Source organism: Symphalangus syndactylus, chromosome 17 (genome assembly GCF_028878055.3).
Source record: "Symphalangus syndactylus isolate Jambi chromosome 17, NHGRI_mSymSyn1-v2.1_pri, whole genome shotgun sequence".
NCBI classification, from domain to species: Eukaryota; Metazoa; Chordata; class Mammalia; order Primates; family Hylobatidae; genus Symphalangus; species Symphalangus syndactylus.
This window is the reverse complement of record NC_072439.2, coordinates 51,174,244-51,188,209: the sequence shown is the minus strand read 5'-3', so window position 1 is coordinate 51,188,209 and position 13,966 is coordinate 51,174,244. Positions and strand designations below refer to the sequence as shown.

The window sequence follows — 13,966 nt, the reverse complement described above, 5'->3', positions numbered from 1 at the left end:
AGGCCAGGAGTTCAAGACCAGCCTGGCCAACATGGCCAACCCCATCTCTACTAAAAATAGAAAATTCGCCAGACATGGTGGCTCATGCCTGTAATCCCAGCTACTTGGGAGGCTAAGGCATGAGGATCCCTTGAGCCCAAAAAGTGGAGGTTGCAGTGAGCCAAGATCGTGCCACTGCACTCTAGTCTGGGTGACAGAACAAGACTCTGTCCAAAAAAAAAAAAAAAAAAAAAAAAATTATACCTCGTCACTAAAGTCAATGGATAATTTATTTTACTGGAACTCTCTGATGAGTTTAAATTCACTCTTTCTGGCAATTCAGAATTGAATTGCTTAGTTTATAAGACACCTGTCCGCTTGTTCTCCTTGAATCTCTGTGAACCTCAAGGCCTTTCATCCTCTGCCCATTCTGTTTCCAACAGGAACAAAGTTCCATCATTGGCCCAATACTCTCCTCTCTCTGCAAGCTCCCTTGGGCAATCTGAAACAAATTTTTGCCTTCAAACATTATCTTCAGCCCTAATCTGTAATTTGACTCAGGTAATACTACCTAAAACTATACCTAGTAAAGCATAGTTAAAAAGGCTAAATAGCCTTTGGGATAAGATGTGCCTAGGTTTAAAACCCAAATCTGCCCTTTAATAGCTATCTAAATAATGAAAAATAATTTAATGTCTCTAAAGCTCAGTTTCTTCGCTTGCAAAGTGAGTACAATCATAGTACTATAATTTCCTCAGAAGAATGGTACATAAATTAAATAGTGCATTTAAGGTAAATGCTCAACAGATTTAGTCACCATGATTTTGATGCTCCAAAGGCATTTTAAACTTAATATCTCTAAAACTGAAGTCAGTTAATTATGTTGCTGCTATCCAGTTCCTTAAGCCAGAGGCCGGGAAGTCATTCTTCCCACAATAAGAATGACACAGAGATTCCTGGGCCTTGCCTCAGACTTATTAAATTAGAATATCCAGGGAAGGCATTGGGAATTCTGTAGGTCTACAAGTCTTCCAGATGATTCTTGGCAGAGAAGGTTGGGAAACTTCTTTGTACTCCTCCATTTCCTTCCCCACCAGTCACCATGTTAGACCAATTTTATCTACAGATTATTTCTGGAATCCACCGCATCCTCTCCATCCCTACCACTACTTTCCTAATCCAGCCTAGACTAAGTCTAGGTTTAACCTTAATCAGGGGTGGATATTGATGGATGTGACTGGAAGGGGTATCCAGGAGTTTCTTTGTTTCTGTCTCTCTGTCTCTGCCACTGTATATTTCATCTCTCTCTTTTACTCCTTCTTTCTCCTTATTTCTTTTCTCACAGCCACCTTACCGATACATAAGCACCCTTAGGGCCTGGGACAGGTACCCCTACCTAGCTGTTGCCACTCTTCCTTCCTGAATTTGGACCCAGCCCCTGAACTCTACAGCTCACCAACAAGGATCCTGCAAAGTGAGGATGGAAGTGCCGGTATCAGCCCAAATCCCTGCTGACTTCCAAGTGTGTAACTGCCCTAGATTCAGAACAGCTTGCTCAGAGCTACCTGCCTATTTTGGACAACTGCAGATCCAGCCCAGACCCTGGGTCACCTTCAAGACCCGTCTCCAAAGCTTTGTGACCTCCTCTCCTCCCCACCAGTTGGTGGATCCAACTTCCTCCCCATCACTGGGAAAATGCTTTAGATATACTTTAGTGAAAAAATACAGATACAAAATTATATAAGGTAGGATCACTCTTGAGAAAAGAAAATATTGAATCTTTGCATATAAAAATATTAAATAAAATTTTAAAATGTCCCATTGCCTTCAGTGATATATCAATGTGTTAAGTAGTTATCTATGAGTGGTGAGGTTTCACAAGTTTGATATATTATAAATTCATATGTTTTATAGTTTCAAGTAGTAAATGACTAATACATGAGCTGGGATGACTAATTGAAATGTCATCTGAGTTTTCTCCCTTCATTTGTCCCTTGTCTCCCATCCTTCATCCTCATTACTAGCTCAGAACCAGGCTTTGTAATTTCTGCGTCGGGAATTTTGGACAAAGATGTCCACCTTTCACAACTGATAAAACCCAGAAGGATACAATTATATAAGGTCAGGGTATTAGTCTGCATGCGCTGTCATAACAGAATACTGCAGATTGGGTGGCTTAAACAATAGGAACTTATTTTCTCACAGTTCTGGAGGCTGGAAATTCAAGATCAAGGTGCCAGGGGAGGGTTAGTTTCTCCTGAGGCCTTTCTTCCTGGTTTTAGACATCACCTTCTCACTGTGTCCTCACATGGCTTTCCCTCATGTGGAAAGAGAGAAATCTCTGGTATCTCTTCCTCGTTTTTTTTTTTTTTTTTTTTTTTGCAGCCAAGGCTAGAGTGCAGTGGCACAATCTTGGCTCACTGCAACCTCTGCTCCCCAGGTTCAAGCGATTCTCCTGCCTCAGCTTCCCAAGTAGCTGGGATTACAAGCATGCACCACCACGTCTGGCTAATTTTGTATTTAGTAGAGACAGGGTTTCTCCATGTTGGTCAGGCTGGTCTTGAACTCCCGACCTCAGGTGATCCGCCCACCTTGGTCTCCCAAAGTGCTGAGATTACAGTCATGAGCCACCACGCCCTGCCCCTCTTCTTCTTTTATTTTAGTTTTTATTTTTTGTAGAAAGAGTCTCTCTATGTTGCTCAGGCTGGTCTCAAACTCCTGGCCTCAAGCCATTCTCCCACCTCAGCCTCCCAAGTGCTGGAATTACAGACACGAGCCACTTTGCCTGGCCTCTTCTTTCTTCTTAAGGACACTAGTCCTATGGGATTAGGGCCCCACCTTATGACCTCATTTAACCTTAATACCTCTGTAATAACCCCTATCTCCAATTACAGTCACATTGGGGGTTAGGGCTTCAACGCAGAATTTGGTAGGGGACATAATTCAGTCTATAAACGTCAGTGGTTCTCAAACTTCAGTGTGCATCAGGATTACATGGAAAGCTTGTTAAAACAGACTGCTGGGGTGTTTGTTTGTTTGTTTGTTTTTAATGGGGAAGGAGAAGAATATACAAATGCATAATTCCATGTATATCTAGAAAGGTAGTAAAAACCTCTTAACATTGGTCACCATTAGGGAATGGCCAGAAATGGCAGGGGTGTATGACTCAGGTTTTTCCCACATACTGTTTTGTATTTAAATATGTACCATGTTTATATATCACTTCAAAAACATAAAATTATCTCATCTATCTATCTACCTATCTCTACTGAACCTTTAGAAGAAACACTGACTACAGCCAGTTTTGTCATTTAAGCTAGTCATATATATTGTTTTTACCGTTTCCCAGAAACTAGGTCTGTATTTTGGCAAATAACAGTTTGCAAAACTGCTAAACTTGTGTAACGGTGGACATCTCTGTGAAAAGAGAAGAGCTCATAGTATGTAGTCACGAATTCAAACAATGAACACACACTACGCCTTCGTGTAAGTCTTTGAGTGTCTGAAACATGATAGCTTATGATCCTTTGCCTGTGAATCGGTCTCATGGGACATGATAAGAGCACAAACAATTTGAAAACTTTACATTCCCTTCATAGTGAGAAAGCATTGCTAAGGAAAACAGATTCATAACTCTTAGTGACTTCTTAAATGACAAGATTCGGACAAGATTCACTAGGAACCCAAAATCATGGAGTAAAAAACTGCTTTTTGGTTTCTCCTACCTTTTATAGCTTATTGAATTATAACTGACATACAATAACCTGCACTATTTAAAGAATACAATTTGATAAATGGAACCAACAACACAATCAAAGTAACAAACATTTCATTACCTCCCAAAGTCTCCTTGTATTCCTTTGCCATCCTTCTTTCCCATTCCTCCCCATAGGCAACTATATATTTGCTTTCTGTTGTTTGCATTTTCTAGAATTTTATAGAAATGATTCACACAGTATGTACAGTTTTTTGGGTCTGGCTTCTTCTTCTTCCTTTTTTTTTTTTTGGAGTCTTGCTCTGTCGCCCAGGCTGGAGTGCAATGGCACGATCTCAGCTCACTGCAACCTCCACCTCCCGGGTTCAAGCATTCTCCTGCCTCAGCCTCCCAAGTAGCTGGGATTACAGGCACACACCACCATGCCCGGCTAATTTTTATATTTTTAGTAGAGAGGGGGTTTCACCATGTTGGTAAGGCTGGTCTTAAACTCCTGACCTCGTGATCTGCCCACCTTGGCCTCCCAAAGTGCTGGGATTACAGGTGTGAGCCACCACACCTGGCCTGGGTCTGGCTTCTTTAACTCACTCAAGTTAAAGGAGTGTGATATTTATCCATGTGGTGTGTATCCAGAGTCCATTCGTCTGTGTTGCTGGATAGTAGTCCATCATATGGTTAATCAAAATTTGTTTATTCATTCACCTGCTGATGGGCATTGGTTTGTTTCTGATGAACCACCAATATCATTTTTTTTCTCACAATCATTTCTCCCCATTTTACAGATGAAGAAATGAAAAGACTCTCGGAGGCCAAGTAACTTGTCTAAGGTACAAAGACAGTACTTGGAACATAGAGCCTTAAATTATTACAATGTTTGAGCTGAAAGGAACACTAAGGCATCTCTCTCTCTCGTCTTTCTTTCTTTCTTGCCCTCTTGCTCTTTCAACTGCTTGGTGTTGAGATTTGATTTGTGATCAACATGAATTATTAAGTATTTCTCTTTATTCAGGGTAAATTCAGCAGGTTCTTCTTTGTCAGCTAAATGCCGGTACCCTTTTGTTTAAATTCATTCCTAATATGCTCCTACCATAGGAAAATATTGTGGAATGTTTAATCAGCCAAAGGTAGCCTTCTCTCCCACAGGAGCAGGACTGTGTTGGAGCTTACTTGTGCAGGCTCATAAGAGCTGCTTGTTAGGTTTTTAAAAGCTAAACACAGTTGTTATACAAATTAAATAATATATACTTTCAATTAAATATATGATATTAAAAACAAAGTTGAAAACATTCTAAAAATTCATTGCTTACTAATTATTTTACTACATTTTACTAACTCCTAGGCTTTTAAAGTTATTTTGTTTCTTCTTAATTCTACTTTCAGTGATGTAACATTGGTAGCCCAAAATCAGCCTTGGTGGGACTATTTACATGATGGAAATTGGCAAAAGACAAAACTCAAAGTGGAATTTATTATTTTGTTGATTGACTAGACTTAAGAACATGATAGAGAAAATGGTAATAATTTAAAATTTGTAATCTCTAACTATTACATTGTGACTAGCACAAAAACCAAGAAATTTTTTTTTGGTATTTGAAAACCATTACACAATTTAGCAAAGAAATTGCTCACATCATTGATGAATGAGGTTCCGAGAGATATCTTCCTTATTTTACTTTCATCTTATTCATTAACATAAACAAAAATACCAACCAATATTCAAAGCGAAACTACTTACGGAGCCAGGTGTTAAACATTTACCAGCAAACCACCGCCTTTGAAATTAAACCCTATGCAAAAAACAAAACAAAACAAAACTTAGCCTACAAGACTAGTTTCTGCTTAGATCTCATAGGAAACCAAAATCTCTAAGAAAAAAAAAAACAAGAAAACAGTGAAATCAGAGCTGCCAATAGAAAATATTTAAAATTTGTTACAATTTAAAAACTGGATAATACAATAAAATGGCTCAAAAAGGTATACAATAAAATTCTTTCTTACCAGTATCCCTCCGCCATGTAGTTCCCCTCCTCAGGGGCAATATCTATTACTAGTTGTTGAGTTTTCTTGAAGAGATGGTCTATATATAAACAAGTAATATAATCTATTCTTCTTCTGCCACCCCATTTGGTATACATATGAACCTATAAAATATTAAAATACCCTATTTTGTACTTTGCTCTCCCCCTGTTTAATATATCATAAAGCTCTATCCACATCAGTGTCATGGCTGCATAATATAATAGCGCATGGATGTAGCATCATTTATTTACCTATTATTTAGCTACAATGCAGAGACACTATAATGGTTTCCAACAGGACTTAATTTTAACCCACATATTTTAGTATCCATGTATCTGCTTTACCTGGTTATGATTTGTTGTGTCGCTCCTCATTAAGTTATAGAAAGTGAGTCAATTCATGCAAACATCAGCACACATTTACTAAACAACTACTAGGTGACTTGCACTGTGAGGGATGCAAAAATAAAATTTTAAAACATGATTGGTCTTAACACTCTTGTCACCTAGCTTGAAATTAAGAAAATAAGAGTTTAATAATGATCCAGATAGCAGCCTAGGAACTGTCACAAGACTTCACCTTTAATTAGCTTTTGAGCTTGGACTAGTCATTCAATCCTTGTGAACTTTTGTTTGCTCATCTTTAAAATGAAGATGACTATTCTTGCCTTGACCACCTCTTTGGGTTGTTTTGAGGATCAGAGTGGACCATGTTTGCAAACACTAAAAGACCACACATATCTATGGGTACATGACCTCTCCTGCCTCATCTTGTCCACATTGTGTCCAGCTATGTTGAACTTACATATGTCTGGACCCTCCACATATAGGCCTCTGCATGTGCAGTGTGCCTCTCCTAGAATGCACAACCACAATAGCCCCCCTTTCCAGTCACACCAATCCCTACCCTTCTTCAGCTCCTAGATTTCCTGACCTCCCAAGTTTAGATCAGGTGCCTTTCCTATATACTTCCTGAGAGTCCCCATCAGGACACTGCCATTACTATGTCATGGAAGGGGAAACTGTTTATGTCTTGTTCACAGTTGTACCCTAAGCTCCCAATAAATGTTCAGGAAATGAGTAAATCAATCAATTGCCTTTAAGGAAATGGGGCAGAGGGACAACACTGAATGTGGTAAGGCCAGGAAGACCTTTATCTACATTCTCTTCTTTGGTCTTCACCATACTCTTATGTAATAAAAATTATTATTTGCATTTTATAAACTCAGGGGGTTAAGTGATGTTGGAATCCAATGCTGGCAGACACAAAGGACTTTCTCCGTAATTTCACTCTGTCCCTCCATATTATAATATCACTCTATCCCCAAATGCAATGGCAAACAGTGATTGACAATTACTATGGCCAACCACAGGGCTATTTGTGTCATTTATTCAGTCCTCCCAAACCACATGAAGTGGATGATGTCACCATTTGCAGATAAGGAAATGAGAATGCCCAAAGGTGAAGTGACTTGTTAAAAAGTGCTGTAAATTCTCCAAAATGAAAAATCGTGAACTGGAGTGGACTGAGAAGACTCCATGGTAGAAGAGAGATTGGAGTTGATACTTGAAGAAAGGGTAGTGTTTAGATTCTAGAAGCAAAGTTGTTGGAGGGGTTTCTAGTTGGGGACAGAGAGAAGGGCATGAGTATTTGAGAAACAGTGAGAGGGCCAGGTGACAAGAGAGAAATATCATGTCTAAGAGTTAAGGAAACATAAGATGCAGAGGTTGATTGGTTTATATTATGAAAAGCCTAGAAAAAGTGTATCTCAGAAGTTGTATTTTAAGGGAAATTGGAATAATTTTATGGAAATGACATGGTGAAGGGTGTATTTGGGTTTTCCTTTCCTTTAAAATAGGAATTATACTTGATTTATCTAATTTTCTTGTGGATTTAGCTTTAGCTAAAACTTTTTTTTTTTTTCCTTAATAGGAATTGTAACCCATCTTATCCCAGAGTTTCCACTTCTGAAAGACAGAAACCATGAGAAATGGAAAGTGCTAAGAACCCTTGAACTCCGCTATTTCAGGGTGGAGCAGGACATACCATTCCATTCAGTGAAAGACCTTCTGACTTTTTGTAATTGAGTAAACATTGGAGTCATATGTGATTTGTGTAGCAAGACCTTTGAAGTCAAATGGCTTCTGAGCAAAATTGTGAATTTCCCCTTCCCCTCCTCAATCACTTTCAAACAAAACTCAGAAACCATTAGTAAAGATCAAGTTCCCATGCTTTTTTTTCCCCCCTTATATTTGGCCCTCATGCTCTTTCTTTTTGGCCCAAGTTTTCAAAGCAGGGTTTTCAAGGGACTCTTGCCTGTTTTTCATTGGCCTGCTTCCTCCCATTCTCCTTGCCTTCCACAGAAGCACCCACACAGGACGGGCAGACCTGTCCAACACCTGCTCTTCAATTGATGAGGCGCTCAGAGTTGTGTGTCCCACACAAACTGTAGACTGAGAATCAAGTCTGGGGGAGCATGAGATGAGTATTTATCCACCGCTTCTCATGATAGAGCTGTGCACCAAGGAAATCTTTAGTCAGCAAATGTTTTAAATGCAGATGACCTCAGCACAGGTAGGAGCTGAGCATTTGTGCTCCTGAGGCTTAACTTCTTTAGAGGGGCTCCCAGCTGGCTTGGGCACCCAGAAATTTTAGGCCCTGTGCCTTAGATTCGTTTCTTCAAGGTGACACTGCCCTAACTAAGGTGACTATATAATTTATCATACAGACCAGGACACTTCTAAAAATAAAAGGGATTGTGAAAAATAATTAAAACTATATAGTTTTAAAAATATTTGTTGAATGAAAAATTAGTTTCATTATTATTGAACTTATAAGATATAACAGTTCTATTCAAAAACTTTTTAAAAATAAAATTGCTCCCCAAAATAAAAATAACGTATTCATATTTACTAAGGCAAAATGTAAAAAGACTTATTCATATTGATCCTTTGAAAATTAATCACATAAGAATAATTATTCTTGGTATACAGTAACATACTTCACTGTATTTCCTAGATATGCCCTGTCTCTAATACCATATCACAGTGTATGTTTTTTCTGAAGACTGTATATGTTCTTTTTCAATAAGGTCTTTTTATTTTTAATTTTTCATAAAATTATCTGAAATAGCCTTCAAATTTGTATCTTATAATTAGTTAATTTGAAACCATTAGCACCTTTTTCCTGTAGTTATTTATCAAATTTTTTAAATTTACAGCTGGGAGCAGTGGTTCATGCCTGTAATCCCAGCACTTTGGAAGGCTAAGGCAGGAGGATCCTTGAGGTCAGGAGTTCAAGACCAGCCTGGCCAACATGATCAGACCCGTCTCTACTAAAAATACAAAAAATTAGGTAGGTGTGGTAGGGGGTGCCTGTAATCCCAGGTACTCGGGAGGCTGAGGCAGAATTGCTGGAACTTGGGAGACAGAGGTTGCAGTGAGCTGAGATGTTGCCATTGCACTCCAGCCTGGGTGACAGAGTGAGACTCCATCTCAAAATAATAATAATAATAATAATTAAATGTAAGGTCTGCATAATACTTGGTAGGTGCAGAGAAAATTATAAACAGAAGAGTTTTAACTGTAATTTTATTTTTTTGTATTGAAATATATATAAATATTTAAGTCTGAATGTTTTTATAAATACTGTCATTTTTGCCTTTTTTCACTATCAGTTTGGTACCTTTGACAAACATTTTTAAAAAGGCAAAAATTATTTAAAAGTTCTCTATAATATGATTCTTTGAGTGTTTGAACAAATATAGATACTGCAAAAATACAGGTCCTTTCCATTTCATTTTATTCTAGTATAGAATACAAACTTATGCAACTAAAAATGAGAGGTCTAGCAAACATTTTTTATATAAGTTAAAATAGCCCAGAGCACAATCATGAAGCTTTGAAACTAAATCTTATAAACAATTTAAACTCTCATTTATTGTTTTGTTCAGTTCCTCCCATGCTTTTGTATGGCTTAATTTTAATATCTTCTTGTTTATAAGCTTTGCCTCCAATAATTGCAGTTTGTCAAAATTTAAAAGCTGAAGTTTTGGGGTGCTCTGCTCATTTGATACCTTGATTAAAGTTTTCCAGCTGATTTTGAATGAAATGCAACCAAAATTTAAAGGACACATTTACCAAAAAATGTCAATGCCAATATAGGATACTTATGTTGTGTTACAAATTTGTTCTTCAAAGACTCAAATGTTTTTAAAATCTAATTAATGATGAACAGCAAAGAGTGGATTCACATGTTGCTATACCCAAATATTTTCTTTCTTCAATATCAGTATCACCATGAAAATTATGTAGTTCAGTTATTTTATCTGTGTATATGTAAAAATATTTGTGAGTTTTGGCAATACAGCTTCTATGTCAATTGGTAGAATATCATAGCTTGTTTAACCCAATTATGAGTCATGTGCATGGCAATCGATTCCAAGTACATTTTTGCTCTACAAGTTTAATTTAGTAAGAGCATTATTTTTTCCACAATGCTGTACATCGCCAGAATTTGTAAGCATATTATGGATGCAAAAACAAACCATTTAATCTTCAATGCTGTACTCTGTAACCGAATTTACAATAGAATTCGCAATAATTTCAGATGTTTCACTTTCGACAAAAGAAAATCCTAGAAGTTTTACTTTGATTCTGTGAATTGGATGAGAGCCTTCAACTGTCATCAGAGTTAACTAGATTTTTACTTGAATCACCAGATGACATTGATACAAAATTGAGGCCATTTTGGCAAGTTCTTCTTATGCTAATTATCCACTATCATTATTCACTATCACTTTACAAGTGTATGTACATGAGGAAACGGGATTTAAAGAGAACAAAATTAAAATAGATAAAGGATCATTTAGCCTAAATGAAAAGTCATGCTTCAAAAGAAGTTGTATAAATGCACCTTCTGAAGCTGCACCTGCTCAACTGTTGTCACATTCAACATGCATCTTCTTAAATTTACTATTAACTTTCGAAGTAGACCCTGACGATTTTTCAGCAGATTTGTATTTCCTTGTTTTCAAGTGGTCAGTGATATCACAATGGGTCCCACGGTGGATAGCAAATGTCTACATTTTGTGCAAGTTTCACTTTAATCATTTACTTTCTTGAGAAACGGCAATTCTGTACTTGATTTTGTACTAAACTCATGTTTTCATTTCCTTGAGGTCATTGCTATTGAAAGGGCTTATTGTAAAATAAAAAAGCATCGCAGAACAACAAAATAGTCATGGATTTATTTGGATTTATGCCATTCAATTCAATAAATGGCAAAACAATTGCAGCGTTCAGACTACACAGTAAGTTCTATGGCAGGACTGCTTGTCTTCTGTCTTCTGTACATACTTTATATGTACCTAACCCATAATTTCCCACGTTTTCCACTAACTTACTGACTTGCTGACTTTGTGCATTTATAGAGAGTGGCACAAGCTGAAAGACTGTCTGGCAGGGCCAGCAGCATAGAATATCTCTTTTACCACCACCGGAGACCAGGAGTTATCTGTCCCTAACTGCTCATGACTGAGTACAGGCATACCTTGTTTTATTGTGCTTTACTTTATTGAGTTGTGTATTATGATTTTTACAAATTGAAGGTTTGTGGCAACCCTGCATTGGTCTATTGGTGCCATCTTTCCAACAGCATGTGCTCACATCATGTCTCTCTGTACCACGTTTTAGTAATTCTAACTTTTTCCTTATTATTAGTATTTCAAACTTTTTCCTTATTATTATATCTGTCATGGCGATCTATGATCAGTAATCTTTGATGTTACTATTATAATTGTTTTGAGGTGCCCCAAACCATGCCCATATAAGACATTGAACTTAATTAATAAATGCTATGTGTGTTCTGACAGCTCCACCAACCAGCCTTTCCCCATCTCTCTCCCTATCCTTGGGCTACCCTATTTTCTGGAACACAACAATATCGAAATTGGGCCAATTAATAACCCTACAACGGCTTCTAAGTGTTCAAGTGAAAGGAAGAGTCGCACATCTCACTTTAAAGCAAAAGCTAGAAATCATTAAGCTTAGTGAGGAAGACATATGGAAAGCCACGACAGGCCGGAAGCTATAGGCCTCTTGAGCCAAAACCTTAGCCACATTGTGAATGCAAAGCAAAAGTTCTTGAGGAAAATTACTTCCAGGGAACACGTGAATGATAAGAAAGTGAAACAGCCTTCTTATTGATATGGAGAAAGTTGGAGTGGTATGGATAGAAGATCAAACCAGCCACAAGCTTAATCAAAGAAGATCAAACCAGCCGAAGCTTAATCAAGAGAAAGGCCCCAACTCTCTTCAATTCTATGAAGGCAGAAAGAGCTGATGAAGCTCCATGAGAAAAGTTTGAAGCTAGCAGAAGTTGATTCATGAGGTTTAAGGAAAGAAATTGTCTCTCCATAACATAAAAGTACAGGGTGAAGCAGCAATTGCTGATGTAGAAGCTGCAGTCAGTTAGCCAGAAGATCTAGCTATGATCATTGATGATGGTGTCTACAATGAACAACAGATTTTCAATGCAAGTAAAACATATCTTCTTCCAATGGAAGAAGATATCTTCTAAGGCTTTTGTAGCTAGAGAGGAAGAGAAGTCTATGCCTGGCTTCAAAGCTTCAAAGGACAGGCTGACTCCCTTGTTAGGGGCTAATGCAACTGGTGACTTTAAGTTGAAGCCAATTCTCATTTGCCATCTGAAAATCTAGCTTTTATTCTGCAGCATATGGATCAAGTAATATTTTTTTGGCTTCCAAGTCTTATTATACAAAAACACATTTCATAAACTGCATATATAGTGATTCCCCTGATGGACCTGGGCAAAGTAAATTGAAAACCTTCTGGAAAAGATTCATTATTCTGGATGTCATCAAGAAAATTTGTGATCCATGGGAGGATGTCAAAATATCAACATTAACAGGAGTTTGGAAGAAGTTAGTTCCAACCTTCGTGGATGACTTTAAGGGGTTCAAGACTTCAGGCAGGAAGTAACTGCAGAGGTGGTGGAAATAGCAAGAAAACTAGAACTAGAAGTAAAGCCTGAAGATGAGACTAAGTTGCTGCAATCTCATGATCAAACCTGAAAAGATGAGGAGTTGCTTCTTATGGGTAGGAAGACCCTCCTCCAGCAAAAGGATTATGAGTTGATGAAGTCTCAGATGATTGGTATTTTATTTTTGGAGACAGGGTCTCATTATGTTATCCAGGCTGGAGTGCAGTGGCATGATCATGGCTCACTGTAGCCTTGACCTCCTGGGCGCAGAAATCTTCCCATCTCAGCCTATAGTTGAGACTACCAGAATGCTTCACCAAGCCTGGCAAATAATTTTTTAAATTTTTTGTAGAGACAGGGTCTCACCATGTTGCCAAGGCTGGTCTCAAACTCCTGGACTCAAGTGATGCCCCCAATTTAGCCTCCCAAGTAGCTGGTGCATGCCACCACGCCTGGCATGTAACATAAATTTTATATACACTAGGAAGCCAGAAAATTTATGTGACTTGCTTATCACAATATTCAATTTATTGTGGTGGTCTGGAACTAAACCTGCAATATCTCCAAGGAATGACTGCCAACTTCATTTTATCAGCAACAGTCCTGTATGGTTCTCCTGAAAAGAAAATATTAGCTACATTGCTGCTTGAAAGAGCTGAAAAAAGAGAAATGGGTTATTGTTAGTGTCTGTCAGATTTTACCATATGTTAAAGTGAAAAGTCAACACTATATATACATTTCACACACTATTCCATAACACCATGAAAGGAGAGAATCTGGAAGTATAAAGTAGCTGTCTGCCCAATCCATTCTGGCTTGTTTTAATGCAACTACTAACAAGCACACTCCATTAAAAAGTGAAGTATTTGGGACAAATGGTAAGCACCAAGAGGATGCTGGAAATACAGGTGTGAACTGAGACTCTTTTGAGTAAACTGGGATATACGATCACCCTAGCCCCAACCCACTTTGACTGGTTGAATTTAGCTACATGATGCTGTCAGTCTCCTGAGTTGGCATTAAAAGAACTCTTATGTCTTCATTCTTAAAATAGAACAATTCATTGAGTTTGTTTAACTTCTTGAGTAGGACCTTTAGGAAAGCATCATTACAAACGTGATGATGGACTTAGCATTCTGAAAAAAAGCCAGGTTCCTATTCAGCCTGCAAGGCCTTGTTTAACAGGGTCCTAACCATCTCTTCAGCCTCATCTTGTCCCACTCCTACATCACCACACTCTGCCATGCTTGT

At 38.0% G+C, this 13,966-nt stretch overlaps 1 long non-coding RNA gene across 1 annotated transcript; it reads left to right on the top strand.

The window, feature by feature from the left end:
• The first annotated feature begins 413 nt into the window (after positions 1-413).
• LOC134732882 (uncharacterized) lies at positions 414-7,706 on the top strand. The gene is made up of 3 exons (XR_010116443.1): positions 414-540; positions 4,477-4,521; positions 7,646-7,706. It is a non-coding gene; the product is annotated as an uncharacterized lncRNA (long non-coding RNA).
• The last annotated feature ends 6,260 nt before the right edge of the window (positions 7,707-13,966 follow it).